We start from the raw sequence: 27,054 nt of genomic DNA, 5'->3' as shown, positions 1-27,054 counted from the left end.
TATCTTGAAAATAGAAATTTATGTATTTCTGCACATGTGAACATATCTGGAAAAGCTCCTTATATGGACCTATCTATCAAATATCAAAGCTATGTGACTTGTAGGTTTTGAAGATTTTAATATTTCTTGAACAAAAATGACAAAAATTGCCTTAAAGTACAGATATAAAAATGTCACCTTGATTTGAACAAACCTAACTGAGGTCACCCCAAGTGAACTGCATATCAAATTTCAAAGCAATCGGACATGGGGTTTTAGAGAAGATTTTTTTACCAAAAAACCGCGGAGCTAAATAAAGAAGCGATTAATGTATGCAGTTGCTCAACTTATGGATGTAAATCTATTTTTTACATCCATGCTCAACTGTGCTAACGTTGACATATTTGTTAAAAAAAACCAATGTCATCTTTGTTTGTAAACATTCATTGTTTAAATTGACGACTCATAATCACGAGCACTGGACCAATAAGATCTTCATGTATTTTGTTTTCGTTTTCAACATCGAGTGAATTGAAAGCAGTTACTGTCGAAGTCAAACAACCATGTGGTTAATTGTCAGCCCCATGACACAAACACATTGAGTTTCAGTAATGGAAAAAATATTTAAATTCACGGTCATTCTACGTTATAGCATGAAGGTAGCAGAGGTACCGCCATGGTTATAGCAACCTCCATGGCGCATACTTCAGGGTTTACAAGAATGCCTCGCTGCAAAACTAAAGCTTGACGAAGTATTAGTTACCGGTAGACTTTAAAAGCATCTTGAGTAACTTTCATGAAATATTTTAAGGATGGACGCACGAAATAAGTTAGGTTTGCACTAACTCTACGCTCATAGTACTCTGGGCTCTGTCACGGTGGCTCTGTGCAACAGCTGACTCCGTGTCAAAGGTTAGTCATGTGATGTCAGAGGTCATTAAACGAACGCCTTAAAAACGCTTGTTTTTGTTCTAAACAAAGAATAGTAACCGTAATTGTCGTATAAATTTTGTGCACAGAAATTTCAATTTGTTGCCGAAAAATTCCAGTGAATCGAATCTTCTGATCGCAAGTAAGACGGGGTCGACGCTTGACTTCCGTTATGAACCAGAACGAGGCTTGATCAGTTTGAACGTCGGTTTGAACTGGTTCATTTTCCACGTTAGCTGTCTCCGTTGCTGTGAAATCGCTGTCATTTTTACACAAGAAATCATGACTTTGGTGTTTGGTGAGAACGATTCAGACGTCAGAAAATGAGTTGAGTCTGTAAAATACCATTGTAGCGGATTCCTCTGCATGTCCACGAAGACTGGGCGATTCGAATCTCGAGACGGCGTCACTGTACAGTCTACGGATCTATTCAAGTATGTGCCACCGGTGGTTGACACGAATTCAAATTTTGCGATGTAATGGTAGCAGAATGGTGACAAAAACCATCCTTGATGCCATCTACATTACTCAAGGTAAGTGTAGCTGTAGCCCTGCGTACAGGTCTGTGTGTTCCTGGCGTTTTACGGCCTCCACCACAGCCCTGCAACGGTCTATTGAGATAACTGGGGTCTTGCAAGTTGCAGCGCTAGCGAGATTCAAAATGGCGACCTCCATGGGTAAAGTCGTAAACAACCTGTCGAGTACGTTATGTTTCAGAAAACGAACGGTTTTGGACGTTAGGAGAAATTAATCGCACCTTTTCTTGGGTCGGTTAGGAGGTAAAGGTAGGCAGGGAAAGGATTTTGCCTCGATAGAGCAGAATTTCGTCAAAAAAAGACCGTTTTTTCGTTGCAGTCCGGATCCGGACCGCAGAGCCCTAGTTATCTCCATAGACCGTTGCAAGGCTTTGGTGGAGGCCGTATAACGCCGAGAACACACAGACCTGTACGCAGGGCTAGTGTAGCTAAATCATTTGTATATCTGTATTGTTATAAAATGCATTGGCAAAATTCAATTCAGTCAGACAGCCAAGCCAAAAATAGCCGAATTGTGGTTAATTTTTTATGGTTGTAATTTGGGGGCAATTTTTAGGGTTTTTGGTCAAAAAATCATTTTGTTTTGAAAATTTATATGCATGATCCTTGGTTGACCTCTGTCAGATTTATTAAAATTGTGGTGAAATTTATTTATCTGTATTTTTTTGCAATTTTCTCGTATATTTTTGCTCTGCTGTCAAGGACTCAGAGCTTATCAAATAGGCTACTTTCTCGGTTGTCGTCTGTCCATCTGTCGTCAGTCAACAATTGCCTTCTCCTCTGAAACCGTAAAGCCGATTGCTTTGAAATTCGATAATTATTCACTTGGGGTGACTTCATTGCTCATGTGGGCACAAGTCAAATTCCAAAGCTGGCTATCACTACAGTAGAGGGGCTGTGCTATCACCATGTGTCGATCAAAGGCTGATGATAGGGGCAGAGTAGTTTTTGAAAGATGAGATATGACAGAGTGTTTCCCGAGAAATCATTATCTTAACAGAAAATCAGGCTACAAAAGTGTAAATGGCCGATCATGCATTTACTTTTTTCCGTAATTTTTCATATTTGTACTTAATTTATGAACGTTATGAAGGACAGGGAGAGCACAGATACATGATAGCTTTTTTTTGTAAACTAAATAGAGCAAGCAAATTATTTCAGTATACTAATGTATAACTGGACAGATTTCATTTATCAACAGTAACAACAGTTATTACACTTGTGAAGGACATGTTTTCAAACAATGCACTGTACTTTTAAGGATTCTGTGGGGAGCAGAATATAAACATCAAATGGCATTATTACTAATCATAATGTGTTTATAATATTGTATTTCACCTTTTTTTTCTCAACAGAGTTTTGTTTCACAAAAGAAAACAACTACGAGCTGGATATCAAAGACTTACCCATAACCTTGAAACATTAAATGGTAAGTAAAATTCAACCTTAAGATTCCTAAATGAATAGTACTCTCAGTTAGTCTCTGCATTCGAGCTTGGCTTAAAGAGGAAGTTTGCCACGGGTGATATTTACATATGTTCTAGCTTTAAGGTCAATTATTCCGGAAAAGCAATTTTCGCCATTTATAATGGTGCCGTTTTTACAAATAAGATAAAATCTGTGGCAAAAGTTGCATTATAGGGCTTCATCAGGGGAAAAGGTGCCAAGATTGGTGCTTTCATCAGGTCATATGGCAGGGACCATCTTCTGATGGGTGTGGCATTGTCATTCATGTTCACACCAGGCTTTATGTATTTGCTTAACTATTGTGTATGTTATGCAAATGCTCACAGCCTAGCATGAATGTGAGAGAGTGTACAATGCCATACCAATCAGAAGATGTACCCTGCCATATCATGTGATGAAAGCGCCAAGCTTGGTCTGTTTTTACCATCATTCAAAATAAATTTAGTTTATGAAGCCCAAAAATGCAACTTCTGCCACTATTTTTATCCATTTTTGTAAAAATTATCAAGTTATAAATGGCAAAAATGGCAATTCTTGAATAAGTGACCAAAAATAAATGTTAAAAATCTTCTTTGGTGAACTCCCCTTTAATACAAAGACCTACCTTTTTCCTATGCTGCATTCCAATTTGACTTGAGAATGTTCATGTAGATATGCAATGTGTACTCAAACCAAATGAGTGGACGTTACGTAGTAGACTCTGTACAATTTTAATTGAATTATACCAATAAACATTTACTTCACTTGAACCTTTGCAAATCATACATAATTGACTGATGAAGTTTTAATTAAATAATAACATACTTGGATAAAATGTTTTGGCAGATATACATTAAGATAAAGTACAGATCAATTTTTGTGGCAACGTTTCTGTCTTATTCCGTACATGAATAATTTTAAAAATTCATTGACTTAATAAAGAGGCAATCAACATTTTTTCCTGCGGGATAAATCATCTGAAAAAATATATTTTGTTTTATGCCATTGATTCCACTGTCTATGGATACACTAGTTTGAAGCTATTTGCAATATGAACAGATTGATACTTGTACAACAAATCACATCGGGTCATTCGCAAATTGAAGGGTACTTGTACAACAAATCACATCGGGTCATTCGCAAATTGAGGGTACATTATTTTCTGACTACATGCGAATTTCATTCTTCAATGTTTGATGGCTGTGGAAAGAGTCAAAATTGTCAGCTTTTAGCAAGGATTCTAACACACGTGCTCTTAACATTACATATTTTTGTTATAAGCTTTATATCTAACTTGATGTTTTTTTATTTTTTCCAGCATATGCACAGGACAACCTCAAGATAACAGGTCAAGCAATAACTAAAACCATACAGACAATCACAGGTCTTTAAAAAGAGCTCATGGCCATGACAATATCAAGTTCTGGACTTTATGGACACTTGAACATTTTTCAACTTAACAGTTTGATGTTGATTATGTTGATTGGCTTTAAAAATCTGGTGGATTAAATTTTATTCCTACCAAATTTTTTAGCTCTCGCATTATTTTTGTCTGCGCAGCAGAGTGTTCTGAAGTGGTAAGGTGATGGCAGTTTCTCAGCAGCACTGATAAAAAAGTTTCAAGTTGTTGGGGTGACTATAATTCAGAGTGCAGAAGGTAGGTTGATTTTATAAAGCACATCAGTAGGAAATCTACTAGCAGAAAGGCAGCTAATTGCCAGGCAGAGTGGCAGCTAACCTGTTAATCTTTCTAGAAGAGATCCAGAAAATCTAATTCTGGGCTCTCCGGGAAAGATATTCCACAAGCTCTTGTACCCTTGAGAGGGACCTTCATGGAAGAGAATAGATTCTTGATTGCCAACATGTCGGAGGGGTGTTATGTCCATGTGACAAACATGTTTCATTGAGCAGCACAGATTTCGGGTGCAACTGCCTGGATTTCAAGCCATACATGTTTCCAACATGTATTGTCCATGTTTTCAATACATAACGAAAAGTTAAAATCAATATGGTCAGACACATATTTTGAAACCTGTAGGTAACATGCATATGACACATGTTTGTTACCCGTAGGAAACACTATGTAAATGGGTATCATTTCGGTAAGGGCTGTTACTTATTTATTTTATGGATTTATATTAACAACGTATAATAATGCTCATTTTATAATAATTTATTTTGATTTCTCAGCCTCATTCCCGGAAGGATAATGAAGACAAATTATATATTTCTGATTGTTTAACTAAAGTAAAATTATGGCCATGTAGTGGTGCTTATTTTTTGTGTGTGTGACCGGGTGTGACCCCATAAACTCTATGATTCTGACGATTAGATACATCTCCCTTTCCATGGTAGCAATGGCTAAATTTTAACATGATCCCTAAATACCTTTAAACATTTTTTTTAAACCCAGCAGGCCAAGACAAGGGGAAATATTACAAGTTAAATGTTTCAGTTTAATGTTGCCCAGGGCTCGAAATTCACTTTTCCCCTGGTAGTCCACTTGGACAACCATATTTTGAAGTTGGTAGCCCAGTAACACTGGCTGGTAGCCCATGCATATTTTGATCAGGGGTATATTTTTTTGTTCACCAGAAAAGAAAGGGCTATTTTACAAGGTTCTGCCATGAAGTGTAACGCTCGGGTTATTGGGGTCATCGCCACAGTCCCACAGTCCCGACTGTGGCGATGACCCAAATGACCCAAGCGCGTTCGATACATGCCACAAGTACCGCTGCGATATCACAGCTATATGTTTGTCAACTGTACCTTTTAAGCACCCGTTTACGTCGTTTTCTCATTCGCCAAAATAAAATAGCTCTTCGAAAATTAAATTTATAGACACAATTATTAATGAAATTTAAACATTTGAATATCATTGTTGAACTCTGTTGATACCGTTTGAAATGAATGCTGTACTACTAGAGACATAATAATGATCATATTGATCAGCTTGGGAACCTGAAGGGCGGCCTCGGTGGTCATCAGGGTCCATAATTACACACGCATGCGTCATCAGTTTATACTCATTAGTGGTTTCACGTTGCTGAGCTGGGAGCTCTTGATAATTTGTACGTCTGTCATGGCTTCTCCAACCGATTCCATCGAAATTCCGACCGATTCTTCTGCCCAAGCTTTACCAAAGGACCGGCTTGAGGCCACCACTAACATCACCCCGAGTGATGCACCAACTAAAGTCACAACTCCGCAGGGAAAGGGAACCAAGCAACGGAAGGGTCGCGGGCGACCTACAACCCGCGGCAAGGAACATTTGCATGCTCACTCTGCCCCAACTTCTCCACTCTCTGCAGACGGTGACAGTTTCGACGCACAACTGATGGGCAATGGCGTCGCCACACCAAGTTCCTCGTTGTATAAAGACGTTTCCGACTTACGCACTGCATTCTCGCAACTATTGTCCACCTTCACCGACATGAGGGAGGAAATTCGAAGTCTCCAACCGAAGGCGCCAAGCGCAGCTGACGTCACCCATTTTGCTACATCTTCCACTCCGCCAGTAGCCACATCCCCACCACAAAACGCGCCAAAAGACATTTCATTATTGCGTGGTCTAATGAAGGCCGATAATTCGCTACAACAGCAATTGTAAGCCACTCAGCGACAGTTCATACCCCCAGCATTGCAAGGGAATTGCTCGACTGGACAGAAACCCAGCGGTAAGTCTAAACGATATCAGACAGAAAGAACAATGCTACCTTCTCGGTCGACTGGCCCCACATGGCAGCTCAGCCCCGTCCCACCGGATCTGGTAGGGAAATGACTACGATTCGATGACCATCAATGATTTCGTGGAAGGGTTAACCTCCACCTTACTATCTGACAACACTACCCTTACCAAACCTGCAGATCTGTATTGAGCTGCTCCAGCTCTGATTTCAGTCTGCCATAGCTCTGTGCAGCTCAACTGCAGATCTGTTTTGGTTGTCTTGAGCTGTAGTTTGTTGGCAGCGGACAAAACTGATAATTTGAGCTGTCTACTAAGTCAATGCAGACAATTGTCAGCTAAGTGCAGACCAAATTCAGCTCTCCCTAAGAACTTTGTTTGCATTTGTATAAATGGATCATTCTGAAGACTGCTTGCAGCTCAAAGAAGGATGCCATGTCAAATTGTAATGTATATCACTGTTGGCCAACAAGTATAGGATAAAGCCCGAGTACGAGGGCTCTTCTGGTATATAAAGTCTAACCCTACGATAAAATGTCGAGGCCGCAGGCCGAGACATTTTATCGTAGGGTTGGACTTTATATACCAGAAGAGCCCGAGTACGAGGGTTTTATCCGACTTAAAAACTATCGCCCCTAACTGATATATTTTCGTTTTCAATGTGTTTACGTCAACTGTCCCCTTTGTCAATGTAACATGTTTAGGATATGAATTAAAAATTTTATTTGTGAAATAGCCTTCCGATGTAATGGAACATCCTATAAATGCCCTGGGGCACATTATATAAATGCCCTAGGGCACAGCAGATTTTATGTTGCAACTGGTTTCTGCTGTGTTACCAAATTTGAATATTAAAACGTACCAGATGTCTACAGAATATGACATGTTCACTTTTGATTGGACAGTACTTTACTATGGCGCTGTCATTCGTTTCTGGAATTTGGTGACCAAGGCTTTATGAGTAGATAAAATACCCTGAATGAGCACTCTGATTGGTCAATCAACAGTAGATAGTTTTTAAACATTGTTGATGACCACAGTTAAATCAAAACTTACAATATAAGCATTATCTTTGTGACGAATTTGATAAACACTCTAGTTGATCATTTTTAATCTGCACCAAGTTTGTTCTAGTTTGGTAAACACTAATGGGATTATCGCAATGATAATGGTGAAATTTGCACCCTGAACATGTAGATATATGTGAAATATATATCTTGTTTGGTACTAACCAGACTTTTTATTGTCCCAAGTGGCACTGTATAATGTACAGTATATTACAATGAAAGAAAGCTTAGAAACCCCAGTATGTTCATACAAAATGATACATGAATTTTTTTTAGTTTTAAATTTTTATTTTGGTTAAATTGTAACTTTGCAAAATTCTCTTTAACAAGTCATAAAGAATATTTTCAGGCAGAATTTAACACAGTCGTCCAATGATGAAAACAACAGGATACCAAATATCATAATCACTCAATACATAAACAAAAATCTACATGGTAAGTTATATGTGGTATGTACTGTAAATACCACATAATCCTTAAGAAAAAGAAAAGTCAAAGGATTAATGATTTGAGAAATACTATTTTTTGAAAAAAAAAAATAGAAGGTCAAATAGTGTGTGGAATGCGCAAATTTATCAAACCATGCAACATTACCTTGGAATATGAAATAAATGTACTGAAAAACATCAATGCATAAACTTTAGGTTATTTCTCTGGACATTGTTTTTAAATGATAAGTTTCAAAAAAGCCATGACAAATTTCTGAAAAAGAAACTACAATTTTTTTTGTTTGGTTTACAAGTCATACAACCGAATAGCTGCAATGTAGCCCATGGGCCTGTACAGGTTTTTCTGTGTTGCCGTGTAGCACTGTGCACTAAATAAGGCCATTGCCCTCAGTCATGTGTCGATTAGAAAGTGAGTCCTACGTTGATGACCTGTCTGTTACTCAAATGATGAGTGACAGCATACCAAATTTTGACTCACAAAAGTAATTTGGTGAATTCACCAAATAACAATGGATTTGTCGCTTTGGGTCAATCTTGACGGGTGCGGCTAGCTGGCAGGGTACGCTTACCCATTCCGGACACCTTGTACCACCACTATTTTGTGGTTCAAGATGACCCCATTGCCTTTGTCATTTTCAATATGTTCCTTGGACCTGGTAACTTTCTTAGTTACCTTGAATGATAACGATTATCGGACCTGATTTGATGTCTATTGATACATGCAAACACATTTAGAAGGGTAATTGGCTTAAAATCTGACTACTCACAATCGTTATAATTGCATAATCATACATGTCGGAAGGTCATAGAGGTACACTGACTGATTTATAGTGTATAAAAGTTGGCGTAAAAGTAATACACTCTCCCATTCTTGCAAAACTAATGTTTGAAAGGCTATGGCAGCAACCAGGAGGTCACAGATCAAACAGATCATCATGTATTCGAACTTTGACCTTACAACATCACATGTTGTAAAACAAGACTTTTGATTGGCTAATTTTGTCAAGGCTGCCATTTTGAATTCCAGTGTTAAATGTGTGAGTCTGCAGGTATCATTCACTCCATTAAGCCACGGTTTTGGGGAGAAATCGTCGATTACTTTTCTCAGTGGATGATGAAGGGAACACAGAAGAGGGTTTAGGAGAACAACTGTAATGTTTGAAGGACGTTGCCTGCGTTAGACACTTAGAGTTTATGTAAGTTAAACTTTGATCAGTGGATGTCTGTTATTTACAGTGTAATGGCCGTGGACATATTGAATTTTCTAGCCTTTTAGTGAGGTTTCAACTGAGAGTTTGCTACTTCGACACTTTCCACACCGTAGGGAATTATTTCAAACCAACCACTTTTTTTGAGAAGTTGAGAACATATGGCGACAAGAAGTGATCTCACAGGTCCAGCAGGCATAATTTGTGATGATTTTTTCCTATTATTATCATAAAAAATAATTATGAATATTAATAAATTATTAATATGAATGTTACAGAATATTAAAACTTTTTTACACACAATGTCGTCTAATTTGTGTAGATGCCATCTGGAAACTCCATTGTTTTGATAATTATGAATAAATTATGATTATGATTAATAAAGTCATATTTTACACATTGTAATTGAATTTTGTTGAAATATCCACTTGTCAGCCTATCAGCATGATCTGTATATTTACATATAGATCCAGACTTCATACAATGCATCGTCAACTAGAACAATTTTGACTATAAAGGTAATAGACTGTTAACATGATAATAGTAGACATTTCAACTTGCTTTTGGCAATAGAACAAGAAAATGAAGTTAATACAAAGAACAGAAATAGGGCAGAAACCAGTTGTTACAGCTACTTGTAAAGTACATATCAGTATATTACTAGAAGTAATTGTCCTTTAAAGGGACATTATTTGTATCTTTTGACCTCATATTGTTGCAAACAAGCAGTTGATAATGTTATTCGACTTACTGAAATATGTCTAAAAAACGGTCGACCATAGACAACTTCCATCCCGTTTGCGTACACCGTATAGAAAAACCTTGGGTCTGAGGTTAATGGAGGGTACTGTTAACCTCAGAGTTGGCAGGTTGACCTGCGATCAGACCACACTGCTAACTGCTACCTAGGCCGCTGTAAGCATCCGCGTGTAAAAAATAAACCACACGAAGTGACAGTCGAAAGCGCAGTATTGCAGTTTCGGGATTCCCTATTACCGATCCCGTTTGCTCAGTTACATTTTGACGGTCAGTTTTTCATGGAGATCTTGACGGCCAATCCTGCTCTTAGATACACCATTCTTTGCTGCTACAGAGCACATTTTAGAATGGGCATTTCAAATGCCTACCAATACCAGCTGACGACGACAAGGCCTATAATTGCGGATCTTTTTCATCTCGTTTGTTCCTCCATATGCATATGTAGACTTGCCCAAAATCTTTGGGCATAGAAATGTGAAAACAGAGCAAAATGAAGGGATATTTAACTTCAGTAGACAGTCACGTTATTGTCGAGGTGATCGCGAAATGTACTTTGGCGACTGACGTGACACGTACATTCTGTACATTTTTGGGTGAAAGCTAACTCTGCGTGGCAGGGCTGTGCCAAACCACTGGCAGTACCTCCGTTGCGGCGTGCAGTTTCTCCACCAAAAACAACCCATTTTTAATCCCAAACTTGCATTGAGTTTCGTTTTCAAGCACACCCACCTCGCCTGGGTACACGATTAGCTCTGCATACAGGTCTGTGTGTTCCCGGCGTTATACGGCGTGGAGGCCGTACGCAGGGCTTTAGGTACACGATGTGCTCAGCTGCGCTTCTTACGTAAAGCCCACTTTTGGGAGTGGGTCGGAGGCACAGAGACCGTCGGGCCGTAAGCGAACGGGTCTAGGCAACTGTCATTGCGATGTACTCACTTTTGGTTCGAAATGCGATTCAACTGATACAAATAATTACATGATGCCCATAGAATAACAACATTCAAACAGATCTCGTGTGTCGTGAGGTGACTCCAATCGTGAGCAGTATCAATGACAGTACTTGCCCGGCGCGGTGTCACAATGTCACCGATGCTATACACACCCTGCAGTGTTCAGTCCGAGTGCGATGTTTCCAGGTTCAACAAGTGATCATGTCGTGTTTGTAATACGAACCAACGTAATGGCAAGAAAATGCCCTAAAAATCTTAAAAGTTGACGAAGATTTGCTAACGATCGATTGCACAGGAAATGCATTACTCTGTACCTGTTTCACTATCACCACAGCAATCTGACATCGTTTTAGTTTTACCATGGTTTTACCATTGACACAATTGCGTCTATGGTTTTATTTGTTTCACAGTCCGTGTCATCGATACTAAAATCAAACTTACAAGCAAATGCCCTGCTCAGTTTCACTATTTGGCAGTAGTTTGTGATACGTGCATTTGTTTATGCGCCGTGTACTCCTCGATATTTGTTGTGCTGAAATTAGTGTGTAGGTCACGGCCGCTCACGCTTCAGCTGTACTTTGATGGTTGACGTATGCGTAGTAATATTGGTCATGTGCAGGGTTCAATCATGGCGGTTTGTTCAAATCGCGCGGACGCCCTTACCAACATTGAACCTTGCCGTAAAGAGCAAGAAGGTGGTTTTACATATCCTTGAAGCCGTCCATAGTCACAATTTAGGTCTCCCATTGATTTGACCGGGGATTTCAGTCATCAAAAAAATGAAAAAAAAGTCAAAAGATACAAATAATGTCCCTTTAAGGCAATATTTTTCATAAGTCAACTTGGCTCAGTTATCTCAGAATAATACATTTTATGTAAACACTTTTTTTAAAAAATATATGTTATTTTATTAATATAAACTTTGTTTAAATTTATATAGCTCTCAACTTGTTTTATTTGTGTAGGAAGGTGTTGTCTGCTGATTTTACCACTCTTGTATTGCTTCTTTCTCCTCCGTAGAGGTCCAACTGTACCAGAGAGAATATGGACTTTGATCAAATCACTGGATAAAAAAGTTAAGGTACATTTATCAAAGGCTGAATGCACTGGATTATTTTTTGTATGCTGAATCTTAAAAGTACAAATATGAAATCCATTGCATCAGCTTTATCAGTAAAGAAAATGGCCCAATAAAATTACATTTCCCCATGCACCATTTTTGGAGCCTCTTTGTAGGGCATTATACATATGCCACCACAAAAGCCAACAAATTGTTGTTGGCTGCAGTGGGTGTAAACTGAATTGCCGTATAGCCATGTTTAATCCCATCTAGCTAACTACTTGTGACCTCATTGTCATGAGCTCGCCTGTTAGCTTCCTTGACCTTTGATGTCTACCCCCTTCCCCAAGCTGCAGGTTGTCTGTGAGAGGTCTGTCTCAGAGCTGCACGATGTCTGCAAGGTCTGTTCCAGAGCTGTGGGTTGTCTGCAAGAGGTTTGTCCCAGAGCGTGGGTGGTCTGCAGTGGTCTGTCTCAGAGCTGCAATAACTAATTATATATTCACAGAATCAGCTTACTGCAGCTCTATCCAAAAAGCTGCAGTGAGTCTGTTTGTGCAGATCTGCCTCAGCTGTTAATCAGCTCTTTGCAGATCTGCAGTGTTTAGTAAGGGTAACGACACAGAGAAGTCTCACCGTCTACGCCACCTCAATTATCTCATGAAATCGCCGCCGTCTACCCATGGGATGCAGTTTTAAAGTACCATTGAGCGTACTTGCAGGATATAGAATGTGGCCGCCGGAATTGGGGTGATGAGCCAAGCGACCTGAAAGAGGTATTTCTCTTCCCTAGGGCCGCAGAAAAGGCGAGACGTAAGACACGATCCAGTTCGTCCGACCGTAATCAGAACTGCTGGTCCTTCAACAACAATGGCTCTTGCAACATGAGTTGAAAAAGTTAACTTTGTGTCAAGTGTCACGCCAAGGTCACTGTAACTATAAACAGTCTTCAAGTTGTGAGCATCAATATTATAATCCCTCTCAATTGGCAATCTTTTCAATGAAAGACGAAGTACTACACATTTTGCATAATTAAGGTGCATTTTCCATTTCTCAGACCATGTGGACAAGTAATTGATATCTTCTTGTAACATTGAACAGTCATGCTCACTACGTATTATCTTAAACAACTTCAGATCGTCTGCAAAGCCTGAGGAGCCACATTTAAAATTACCAAATATATCATTTAAATAAAGAATGAAACACAGTGGTCCCAGTTGTGACCCCTGCGGAACCCCGGACTAAGACAGGGTCTGATCTACACCCTTTAACATTAACTGCCTGGGATCTATAAGTTAGGTAGCTACTAAATCAGTCAAGGAGGGCGTCTTGTATTCCATACTTACTAAGTTTGTAAACTAAATATTTATGATTTACTTTGTCGAATGCTTTGGAAAAATCTGTATATATAACATCCAACTGTCTTGCCTCATTAACAGCAATACGAGCTTCATTAAGCAAGACAGATAGATTAGACTCACATGATCGCCCAGGCAAAAAACCATGCTGTTGTTCAGACAAAACACACTTTACATGGTTATATACATGCCTTGATATCATTTTCTCACACATTTTCGAAACAATTGACAAAAGGGACACTGGGCGATAATTTCTAACGTTAGTTTTTATACCCTTCTTGTGTATAGGTACAACCAAAGCTTTCTTCCACTTTGTCGGGAAAACTCCCTCATGGATAGACCGATTATATATGAAAGTTAGTGGAATGGAAAGTGCATCAGCACATTTTTTTAAAACTATCGCTGGCAAATTATCATCACCCATTGCCTTATGTTCATTTAGGGCTAAAAGTTCTAACTTCACCTCTGACACAGATATAGTGAACTTACGCAAAGGATCATGTAATTGAGTGTCTAATTCAGGAATGGTATTGATGTCATCATTTGTAAAAACAGATTCAAAGAAGGTATTGAAAATATCGGCCTGAGCTTGCTCGTCACAAGCTTCATGTCCATCCAACTCTATAGTACCAGGAATACGCGATTTTGTCCCTTTCATACAAGCTGAAGTAAAGGAGAAAAATCGCTTGGGGTTGCACTTGACATCTGCTGAAACAGATGCAACATAATCATTGTATTTCAATTTCGCCAGTTTCTGGAATGACGTACGAGCCTGCTTGAAAAGTTCTATATTCTCAGGCACAGGTATACGTCTTTTGGCACGATGTCTAAGTTCTTTAATTTTAAAGCTTCGATAAGCTCTGCATCATACCAGGAGGGACGCGGCGACGAAGTGTGATTTGCGGCACGTGGTCTTTGATAGCTGGCATAATTAAATCATAAAAAGTCTCCTACACAGTCATCACCGGTACCAGCTGTGAGTAAATCGATCCAAGGAATAGCTGCAAGATCGGATTGAAGATTTTCCCAGTTGGCTTTCTTAAAATTGTACATCTCCCTCTGCGCAAAGGCAAATTTTACAGGTTTTGTAATGCCTTGCAGTAATACAGAGGGATTGATGATCAGAGGTAATGATGTTTTCCTCCGACCTCAACACGTACTTTGTCAATGTTTGACAGACACAGGTCAAGAAAATTGTTCTCCCTTGTAGGCAGTAAACAGTGTTGATCAATATTGAAGTTTGAAATTACTTCATCCAAAAAGAAGTTGCTGATATCATTTGGCGTTGTTTCAATTGTCACTGATGCTCGAAGACTACTTGGCAGGCTAAAAAGATTTGGCAAACGGTTGTCAGTGGATGCATTGCTCGTGGTTTACAACACATTCATTAGAACTAAACTCGAGTATGCATCAGTTGTTTGGAATAGCATTGACAAAGTGTACTCAGACAAACTAGAAGCTGTACAGCGTAACTTTGCTAAATATTTGTGTTATCTCGTAAAAGTAAGGTTTGATGACTATTCATATGACGATATATGTGTTATGTTTAATTTACCAATGCTGTCTAAAAGGCGCACTTATTTTGACCTTGTTTTTCTTCACAAATCAATGAATGCCCTTCTTGATTGCCAACCAATTTTTAATTTATATATTCCTGGGCGATCAACTAGACAGAAACGGACATTTCATGAACCTGGTGGTAGAGTTAAATTTACTAGCAATTCACTTTTTAACGCATTCCAAAGCTATATAATAGTTTTTATCAATGTCTACCAATTTTTAACATTTCTGTTTCGAGTTTTAAAAGAAAAGCTAAAAGCATTTGCTTTTGATTTTTACTTTGTCCTTGTTGCGCATGTCATTTGTTTTAACTTGCTTTCTTGTCCTGTAACATCATGTTATTTGTATTTTTTACTAAAATCAAGTGCGGATGTATATGATTTTTAAACTGTATCATATCTGTGTCGGAGTTCGAAATAAATAAATAAATAAATAAATAGATGCAATTCAGACATATTTGTAACGCATGTTTGAAATTCCGCAATAAAAGCGCTTATCACAGTAAAACCAAGTGCCCATATAACGACCCTAAGTATTGTGCTGAGAAATCTAATCAGGATAAGAAAACTGAGTCTAAAATTCAGGTTAGTGTAGGCACAGTAACGCAATGTACTATGCTTGATAAACATTATTTTCAAACAGAACATAATCATGTTTTCATGAAAGACGCCTGTACTCAGTCTACCATTTAACCCGAAGGTAGTTCCAGTTATGGAACTCCACCTGTAACTGTATTTTCACACGATACAGCTCCTTCAAAGCTACCATTCAGTCATTACTTTCCCATTGATAGCAATGGTACACCCTTATACTGTGATGAATCTGATGATGGATATTTTTCTAGTGATGGAATTTTATCAGTTTCTGATTCAGCTTTTAATAATGAGTCTGTCATTTCATGTAAGTTTCAGTGTGATCACAACCACTGTAATTTTAATAATGCGAGATCTAGTTATGAGCCAGATATCAGCATTTCTTCCAGTGAACGTCATCCACCAGCCATAGATCCTGATCATAATGAGTCTCTCATTTCATGCAGTTATAGTGATAGTAACCTTTATCCTTTTTCTCGAGGCGATACCCAGCATTTTTATCGATCTTCCATTACTAATAAGAGTGTAAACGAAGGTTTTCTAGCTGACTGTTGTCACTCCCATGGCGACACCTGCACCTGTCAATTTTCAGCTCATACATGTGCTATTGCTGACTACTCCCCAGGGGTCGCCCAACTCAATGCAACAGACACAACTGAAATCCCATATCAGAAAAGCCTTGGAGTGGATGATTGTAATGACTGCGATTGCCTATCGATAGACCCCGATCAGCCGCTAAACAGTAAACACACTTCTTTGCTGAATAAAAATAGTGCACCGTCTCTTAATCCATATGCTACTGAATTTAGCCCTACATCTCCACCATCATTGCAAATGGAAAGATTCAGTAGCCGTTCACAGTTTCTTATAGTGGTATTCATAATTATCTCAGTATTAAAGTACCAGTCGATTCTAAACTCAACATTCCCGTCTGGCATGCCAAATTACATAGCTACCCTGACTCTGCCATTTGCGATTTCCTAGAGTATGGATGCCCTTACGGAAAATTGAGATCTACATCTAGTCCATATTAGATCTACGGTAGACTTTATTTTAATTGGGCAGTAGATGAACTGCTTCATCTACTTTTGTGCATACTAATGAGGTCATAGTTCAGAGAGTAGATGAAATGTAGACAAAATGTGGATGAAAATTAGACGAAATTTAGATCTCAGGTAGATGAAATGTAGACAAGATGTAGATCTATTGCTTTGTCTACTTTTGTGCATATTAATCATCAGGTCATAGTTTAGAGAGTAGATAAATGTAGATGAAAGGCAGACAAGATGTAGATGGAATAAATTACGTATACACGGTATAAGATGTAGCTTAGACAAAGAACAATAAATTTAGTCCAGTCAAAATAGGGTTAGACCCACCACAAATTGCAACAGAATTTTTTTCTTCAGAATGCATTTCAGAGAGGTACCCAGAACAACATATTAAAAGTTTACTCGAATCCACCTTGGGGAAATATGACTAATTTGCATAAATCAAATATGGCGGCCAACCATCCGACAAAATAACATAATTGGCCATATATCACATGTTAAACAAGCTATTTCAGTGATTTCAAAGTCTGACACTAATTATTAGGCTCAGGGAATCATTTTGGAGGTATAATGTTTCATATAGGCACTTAATTAATTTGCATATTCCAATATGGCGGCCAACATTCCTACAAAAGACATTTTCGGTCATATACCACGTATTAAACAAGCTATTTCAGTGATTTTAAAGTTAAAAGTATATTTCTTTGGCATGGACAAATGATTTTCGAGATGCAATGATTTGCATAGGTAATTTTTTAATTTGCATAAATCCAATATGGCGGCCAACATTCCTACAAAGGACATTGTCGGTCATATACCATGCATTAAACAAGCTATTTTAGTGATTTTAAACTTTTAATATTTTTCTTGGGTATGAAGAAACACTTTTGGTGGTTCAATTTTTACAAAGAACCTTTGATAATTTGCATAAATTAAATATGGCTGCCATATTAATGCCCCAAGGCTTAATAGCTTCTAATATAAATAAGGGTTTGGTATGGTGTTTAGCACTAGGAAACTATCAAGAAGACACTGTTAAGTCCTTCGACATTCATTTTTAGCTCATATTTGGTATTGATATAAATATCAAAAAGAGCTTATATGGTGAGTCTATGGCGTCTGTATGTCTGTATGTATGTCTGTATGTAGGTATGTATGTGCGGATGTATGTCCGTCACACGCAAAGGTTCCCATACCGCCAAAGCTACCATCTCAGTATTTGGTGTACAGGTAGATGCAGGGGTTGAGATGTGACGTTGTTTAGTGTCAAAAATATGCAAATGAGGTCAGAAAAAGGGGAAATCCTGCAAATGTGCAGGAGTGGTGGCAATAACTGAAACAGCGCACACATCTGAGTAAGAGGTTTTTGACCTTTAACCTATTTGTATGCAGGGTACCTATTATGTGCGGGAGTGGTGGCAGTAACTGAAACAGCTTATTATTCATTTCCTGTGATTGTTTATGAACTGTTACATATTAACAGACCTGCTCAAACCATGGATGTCTATTTTTGTACATCCATGGTTGAAACATTCTATGCTATACATGTTGCTAAAGTTGACCTTCAGTACCTAAAGTTTCAGACGTTATTTACTTTTGTCATTTTTGTTTTTCTGGTTTAAATATTTCTTGTTGTTTTTCTGGTTGTGCAGAAATCATTGTCATAACATCAACGTAGAATTTTCCTGCACTGAACAGATAGAAACAACACTTATTGTTGATCTTTGGCATGTACCTATTCTGATCAAATTTGAGCGACACCGTATAATTACGGTATTTTAAAATTTTAATTTTTCTATATATGTCGACTGTTAATGATTGGTTAGTCTTCTTAATAATATATTCTCTTTCTGAATATAACATTGGATTCATCTGTGTACGGCATTTTCGTAATTTGTATGGGTGTTTTACACTGTACAGTGTCAAAACATGTAATCTGTAATGTTCACTGTTAAAAAAGACGTGTTCAAAATCTTTAGTTTTTAATTTAGACAGAACCCCCTTCTTATGGATAGGTGCATCTTTATAAGATCCCCTAGATGACAGGCAAGAAGTCATCACACATAACAGCAAAAATACAATAAACACAACAAAGCTGAACAGAAAAAATGATATGAACAAAATAAAAATGCCATAATACACACAAATTGAAACTTAGCACTGTTGCAAACAATGTCAGATTCATAAAAACTTTATGGACACATAGACTCAAAAAATCTGAAAACTGCATGCTTTAGCAAAGGCTTACAATTAATCAGAAAACAGAATCCAACTATTACACGATACAAACAAGTACATCTTGAGTCATTTTTCCAAGCGCCATTTTTCCAGATGTACATGCTTGTATCGTGTAACAGTTGGATTCTGTTGGGCTGATGAGTTGTTTGAATTAATTTTAAGCCTTTCCTAAGCATGCAATTTTCAATTTTTTCTGAGTTTATGTGTTGATCAAGTTTTTAACAGTCTGACATTTCTTGCATCAGAATTTTATTGCAAAACAAAATAGTTGTTTTGTTATATAGCATTTAAAAAACAATGTGAAAATTTCAGAAAATTTGACCCAGCCAGACTAGAGTTATATTCTTTGGAAATCTTGAAATTCGGATAAAAGGGAAGCAGAAAATCGGGTGATTTGCATAAATTTGCATAAATTACCCCTTCTATATCATGCAACTTACGACTGCTCGCCAAGCTAAAAGGTGAGCCTAACCAATTTTTAATCTTGGGTTAACAAATTAATCAAATTGGATGAATATTTGCAAAAAAAAAAATTGAGCAAAATACGCTGCATTGGGTGCAGTGCCATCTTAACAGTTTTTTCTTGATATTCCGGTTGCTAAAAACTCTACAGAACCTCATTTATATAAGAAGCTATTTGGTCATTAATTTGACAGCCATATTTAATTTCTGAAACTTATCAAAGTGTCTTTTAAAAACATTGAACCGCAAAAGGTGTTTCTTCATGCTCAAGAAATATATTTAAACTTCAAAATGGCTGAAATAGCTTGTTCAATACATGATATATGACAGAAAATGTCTTTTGTATGCAAATCATTGCATCTCGAAAATCATTTGTCCATGCCAAAGAAATATACTTTTAACTTTGAAATCACAGAAATAGCTAGTTTAACCCTTTGACTGCTGTAATTTTTTACACAAAAATTTTTATGCAATATTTTATCCCATTTCTGCGAACTTTTCTGCACGTTTTTTCATAATTTTTGACCAAATGGATATCATTTTCCAGCAGCTACATTTTTTTGATCAAAATTTTGGCAAAAGGCAGAAAAAATGACTCTGGTACATTTTATAAAGTTGACAAAAATAGACCTTGGCGCCCAAAGGGTTAATACGTGGTATATGACAGAAAATGTCTTTTGTATGTATGTTGGCAACCCTATTGGATTTATGCAAATTAACGAAATACCTAAGTATGCAAATCATTGCATCTCGAAAATTGTTTGTCCATGCCAAAGAAATATACTTTTAACTTTGAAATCACAGAAATGGCTTGTTTAACCCTTTGACTGCTGTAATTTTTTACACAAAAATTTTTATGCAATATTTTACCAATTTCTGCGAACTTTTCTGTACGTTTTTTCATAATTTTTGACCAAATGGATATCATTTTTCATCAGCTACATTTTTTTGATCAAAATTTTGGCAAAAGGCAGAAAAAATGACTCTGGTACATTTTATAAAGTTGACAAAAATAGACCTTGGCGCCCAAAGGGTTAATACGTGGTATATGTCTTTTGTAGGTATGTCGGCCACCAAATTGGATTTATGCAAATTAACAAATTACCTATGCAAATCATTGCATCTCGATAAACGTTTGTCCATGCCTAAGAAATATACTTTTAACTTTAAAATTACTTAAAGAGCTTGTTTAATATGTGGTATATGACCGAAAATGTCTTTTGTAGGAATGTTGGCCGCCATATTGGAATTATGCAAATTAATGAAGTGCCTATATGAAACATTATACCTCCAAAATGATTCCCTGAGCCAAATAACAAGTGTCAGACTTTGAAATCACTGAAATAGCTTGTTTAATATGCGATATATGGCCAATTATGCTATTTTGTCGGATGGCTGGCAGCCATATTTGATTTATGCAAATTAGACATATTTCCCCAAGGTGGATTCGAGTAAACTTTTGATATGTTGTTCTGGGTACCTCACTAAAATGCATTCTGAAGAAAAGAATTCTGTTGCAATTTGTGGTGGGTTAGGTGCCAAAATCTCGTAGATTGACTGGACTATTATTGAGGCATGGAGATCTTGCGAAAGTGTTGGAAATGAAAATGTTAGTATGTTAACATGTCAATCAATTTTTAGACTTTAAATATTGACTGATGGCCATGGTGTAGCACAGGCTATGGCTACAGTTCATGATGAGTATCACAATATTGCATATCACAACAACATCCTCTTGATGTAATTTGGTGGCAACTTCACTGAGCACCATGGTATCAATGGACCTTTGCATAACATGAGATATCTCACGCTGGAAAAATCAATCATTCAATGACCGATCATGAGTGGTATTCAGGTCGAAATAGAGAGTAGAACATTGTGCATGCTTAGGCCTACTCAAATTTTTCAAATCTTTCTCAACTGTACATACATCATTACATGATTAACAGAACAAACTGCATACAAAGCATTTCAGTACATTCAACGATGCTTTATTAAAAAATTTAGAACTGAAATATTCTACATGTTACACAATCAAAATTCATATGGTCGTGGTATTAAAACAGGCGATCAACAAACATTGCCTACCTCACGGGCCTACCTTACAAGTTGCATTACAATTACCGCAGTACCAGTACAGCTAGTGTAGAGGCACTGCCATCGTCAAGTTATCGATGCCAACCTATGTCTCAACCCGATGTAATTCTCGATCGGAACACTTTCTATGCATATCAGAATTGATGTCACATTGTTTCCAAGGTGTACAGATGACGAAAATGTGCTTGAAAAATAAGATTTGTTGAAGTACGAATGGTGAGCAGGCTGGCTTCTCTCCCGATATGCATTGATATGATGAACCGTTGAAAACATGGCGCCTTCTGATTGCGCATGCGCATTAGGTCAACTCTCACAGTTGACCCGGAAATCGAAGCCAGTTACAAGGTCATTTGCTCTAAAAGAGCAAGAGGTGGAGGCTGAAAGGTGGTGGGGAGATCAGTCCATGCGCGAACTCTCCATGAAAATGCAAGACAATACGTCGCTCAGGTGAAGAAGTTACTTAAAGCAGTACTGGTAATTTTTAAAGCTGACTCGTGTTATGCATGTGTACTGAAATGCCATTGCCAAAATAACACTGTACTGTAGTCTTATCTGTTACGTGGCAATGATAACAATGTCAATACAATTATTTGTAAGTTGACTGAGAGATATAGGGCCGTGGCTGCTGATTTTCACACGATTCAGAAGTGACTTAATGATACTCAGAAAGTTTTATACGAGGATAGTTTTGATTTTATTTTTTACAATTAAAAGCAGCTGGGATATCAAACAGGTTCGTTTGATTGTTTGTTGGATATGAAGCCGAGGAAATACCCGGTAAAGTTATCAGTTAACAAATAGCTCACTTGCATATGTGAAGTTTTGTAATTAGTCACATAACTCCCAAAAAAAACTTACGAATTAGATCAGGGTCCGGCCCGTGGTTAGAATTGCTACTGTATTGACCCATCTGAAGAAAGTATCAATGAAAACATTGATTTTTTTATTCTTTTTATTGTGATTCACTTTAAAGTCACTTTTTGAAAAATTAATTACTGGATAATCTTTACATTTTTAACTTTACCACAAAATTGTAGTTTGATCCCTGTGATATTTTGCATTTGTGTTCCTCGAGTTAAACAGGAGTGCCTTAGGATGAAAAGAAAATTAATTCACTAAGTTAAATTTCTTCTCTCTATTGTTGTACAGTATATATTCAAATGTAAGGTAAAATGTCTTGTCTTTTACTGATGCCTTCTCGCATTGAGCCTGCAGTTTGCAAATCATAGAATTTGAAGGGATTGGATTGTTGGACACAGTATACAGCAAGAAACAGTACATTAGATTAAATGTAGACAAGATGGTGATTTTTGAAGTAGAAGTAGATGAGTCTTTGTTTGCCTAAGTGAATTTTGTAGATGAAACTCCCTTAGATTGGATGGTAGATCAGTGTAGATCAAGCGTAGACGAAGTTAGTGCGAAATGTAGACATCGTTACACTAGGCCATATCTACTATATTCTACTAAGTCCAATCACAAGTCTGCTGTCTCATATGCTGCCATAGTTGACAGCTTCATTGAAAAAGAAATCAGATATGGCGCGACACTAGGCCCATTCCACGATTCGCCTTTTGATTCTAAACCCTTATGCTTATCACCACTGCAAACAGTGGAAAAGAAAGGTTCCGCTGGCAAGCGTAGAGTCGTTTTTGACCTCAGCTTCCCAGCCGGTAACTCTGTTAACGACGGCATTCCAAAAGAAACTTATTTGGATGCCCCATTTTCTCTGTCTTATCCTGGTATTGATGCATTTAGTGATATCATAACATCCAAAGGCCGCGGGTGCCTAATGTTTAAACGCAACCTCTGCAGTGCTTACCGCCAAATTCCAATCGATCCTGGTGATTACCATTTGCTTGGCTTCAAATGGAACGACGAACTTTACCATGACACCGTTTTACCGTTCGGCTTGCATAAAGCTTCTATCGCGTGTCAGAGAACCACAAATGCAGTTTCCCGTACGAAAGATCAAAACTGGCTACATATTAGTACATAATGTTACAAATGTGCTAAACACTTTAATTGAACATGTGAAATATGCACAAAGTTTGCTCTAGTTCTGGTACAAACAAGGGGATTTTCACCGTGATTGTGGCGGAATTTGTACCAAGCTTGTAGAGATATGTGAAATATGCGTCAAATTTGGTACTGCAGACTTTTGTGCTGTCACACATGGCACTGTTGTACAGCATTGATACAATGAAAGACAGCTTAGAAACCCCTGTGTTCTTGCAAAATGAAAAAATAATTCTTTTTTGAGAGTTTTAAGTTTTTATTTGGTAAATTGTTAACTTGCAACATTTTCTGCTTTAGGCCTACATGTAATGAAAAAATTAAAAAAAAAGCATGACATCCATATATTCAAACAATTTCCTTTGGCGTATTTCACACGATTAGGTTCACAAATTCCAGTTACTAGACTTTTTGTTTGAATAATGTACCTCTCATGTGCCCGCCAGAAAGCAAGTCCGGCGTACATTACTGCTGAGGGGACCATGATTAATGCCACAGAACCCACAGAAAGGTATACAGACTAATCACGATTGTTACTTGCATTATTGCACATGTCAGAAGACCATGGACGTACACTGACACCAAATGTCTTCAAGTAATTTATTTCAAGAGAATTAAAGTTGGCTTAAAAGTAAAAGTACTTCAATTTTTTTTACGAGAGACGGACGCTTGGATGCATGGCAGTGGCGAGGTCACAAGTCAAACAGGTCATTATGTATTCGAACTTTGGCCTCACAACATCACGTTACATAAAGCAAGACACTTGATTGGTCAATTTTGCCAACGCCATCATCATTCGAATTCAAGTGCATACTGAGTGAGGATAGCCGCCCAAATTTAATTGCTACTTTTTAAAACGCCGTTATAGGGAGAAATTGTTGATTATTTCTCTCATTGGACGATTAGGAACAAAGAAGAGATTCAAGAGTACAACTATTGTTTGAAGGAGACTGCCTGCATTCGACGCTGAGAGGTCACGTGTAAGTTACATACATCGACCAGTGGATCACTTGATGTCCATTATGTACACTCTAAATGGCCGTGGACACGTTGAGTTCCGGGTTTTTAGTGAGGTGTCGACCGAGAGTTTGCTGCGTTGACACTTTCCGCACTAAAGAGGACTGTTTCAAACCAAAGTTTAGAACATATGACGACAAGAAGTGATCTCAGTCCGTATAGATCTCTGCATTGGTATTGTACGTCGATAGCAACTCTACTGCATGCTGTGTGTAGGCTCTAGAACAGGAGGTAGGAAGAACACAGTGCAAATCGGACATGATGCAGTATTATTGTCATCTCACTTGTCGATGCTTTAATAGGGACATTATTTGTATCTTTTGACCTTATTTTTTGCAAACGAGAAGTTGATAATGTTGTTCGACTTATTGAAAGATGTCTAAAGAACGGTCGACCATAGACAACTTCTATCCCGTTTGCGTACACTGTATAAGAAAACGTTGGGTCGAGGTTAAGGTGGGCTACCGTTGACCTGCGATCAGACCACACTGGTAACTGCTATCTAGGCAGCTGTAAGCATCCGCGTGTAAAAAAATAAACCATACAGAGTGAAAGTCGAGAGCGCAGTGTAGCAGTTTCGGGATTCCCTATTACCGATGCCGTTTGCTCAGTTACATTTTGACGGTCAGTTTTTCATGGAAATCTTGACGGCCAATCCTGCTCTTAGATACACCATTCTTTGCTGCTACAGAGCACATTTTTGTAATGGGCATTTCAAATGTCTACAAGATGCAAGAAGCCGACGACTCGGACAAGGCCCATAATTGCGGATTATTTTCGTCTCGTTTGTACCTCCGTATGTAGACTTGCCCAAAGCCTGTGGGCATAGAAATGTCAAACAGAGTACAATGAAGGATAAACTTCAGTAGACAGTCACGTTATTGTCGAGATGATCGCGACATTGAAGCATATACAACAGAGGGGCCTCTACTGTCTATGATTGAAGCTGCTTTGGCGACTGACACGTACATCTGTACATTGTTGGGTGAAAGCTAGCTCTGTGTGGCAGGGTTGTGCCAAATCGCTGGCAGCACCTCGGTTGTGGCGTGCAGTTTCTACAACCAAAAACAACCCATTTTTAATCCCAAACTCGCACTGAGTTTCCTTTTCGAGCACACCCTTACGGAAAACCTATGTCCACAGTAGATGAGAGTAGATCTACGGACCGTCTGCAGTAGACTTTATGTAGATCTACATCAGGGTTTTGTAGATGAACAGCCACAGCAGTTAGTCTACATGAAGCTTTGTCTACAGATATTGTCCACACCAGACATGACTATGTCTACATTTAACACTAACTTCATCTACGCTTGATCTACACTGATCTACCATCCAATCTAAGGGAGTTTCATCTACAAAATTCACTTAGGCAAACAAAGACTCATCTACTTCTAATTCAAAAATCACCATCTTGTCTACATTTAATCTAATGTATTGTTTCTTGCTGTATACTATGTCCAACAATCCAATCCCTTCAAATTCTATGATTGGCAAACTGCAGGCTCCATGCGAGAAGGCATGAGTAAAAGACAAGACATTTTACCTTACATTTGAATATATACTGCCACGGTACAACAATAGAGAGAAGAAATTAGTGAATTAATTTTCATTTCATCCTAAGGCACTCCTGTTTAACTCGAGAAACACAAATGCAAAATATCACAGGGATCAAACTACAATTTTGTGGTAAAGTTAAAAATGTAAAGATTATCCAGTAATTATTTTTGAAAAAGTGACTTTAAAGTGAATCACAATAAAAAGAATAAAAAAATCAATGTTTTCATTGATACTTTCTTCAGATTGGTCAATACAGTAGCATCTAACCACGGGCCGGACCCTGATCTAATTCATAAGTTGTTTTTTTTTAGTTATGTGACTATTACAAAACTTCATAAATATGCAAGTGAGCTATTTGTTAACTGCAACTTTATTTCCTCGGCTTCATATCCAACAAACAATCAAACGAACCTGTTTGATATCCCAGCTGCTTTTAATTGTAAAAAATAAAATCAAAACTATCCTCGTATAAAACTTTCTGAGTATCATTAAGTCACTTCTGAATCGTGTGAAAATCAGCAGCCACGGCCCTATCTCTCGGTCAACTTACAAATAATTGTATTGACATTGTTATCATTGCCACATAACAGATTACAGTGTTATTTTGGCAATGGCATTTCAGTACACATGCATAACACGAGTCAGCTTTAAAATTACCAGTACTGCTTTAAATAATTTCTTCACCTGAGCGACGTATTTTCTTGCATTTTCATGAAGAGTTCGCGCATGGACTGATCTCCCCACCATCTTTCAGCCTCCACCTCTTGCTCTTTCAGAGCAAATGACCTTGTAACTGGCTTCGATTTCCGGGTCAACTGTGAGAGTTGACCTTATGCGCATGCGCAATCAGAAGGCGCCATGTTTTCAACGGTTCATCATATCAATGCATATCGGGGAGAGAAGCCAGCCTGCTCACCATTCGTACTTCAACAAATCTTATTTTTCAAGCACATTTTCGTCATCTGTACACCTTGGAAACAATGTGACATCAATTCTGATGTGCATAGAAAGTGTTCCGATCGAGAATTACATCGGGTTGAG

General features: G+C 37.9%; 1 protein-coding gene and 1 long non-coding RNA gene across 2 annotated transcripts in view; one reads left to right on the top strand and one right to left on the bottom strand.

Moving 5' to 3' along the window:
- LOC139130843 (uncharacterized) overlaps nucleotides 1-27,054 on the bottom strand; it is a 105,947-nt gene that overhangs the window by 14,145 nt on the left and 64,748 nt on the right. The window lies entirely within an intron of this gene.
- LOC139130838 (uncharacterized) lies at nucleotides 1,082-4,262 on the top strand. The gene is made up of 3 exons (XR_011551994.1): nucleotides 1,082-1,442; nucleotides 2,801-2,874; nucleotides 4,210-4,262. It is a non-coding gene; the product is annotated as an uncharacterized lncRNA (long non-coding RNA).

The sequence above is a fragment of the Ptychodera flava genome, chromosome 4, assembly GCF_041260155.1.
Source record: "Ptychodera flava strain L36383 chromosome 4, AS_Pfla_20210202, whole genome shotgun sequence".
Classification (NCBI taxonomy): domain Eukaryota; kingdom Metazoa; phylum Hemichordata; class Enteropneusta; family Ptychoderidae; genus Ptychodera; species Ptychodera flava.
This window is presented reverse-complemented; position numbering and strand designations above follow the sequence as displayed.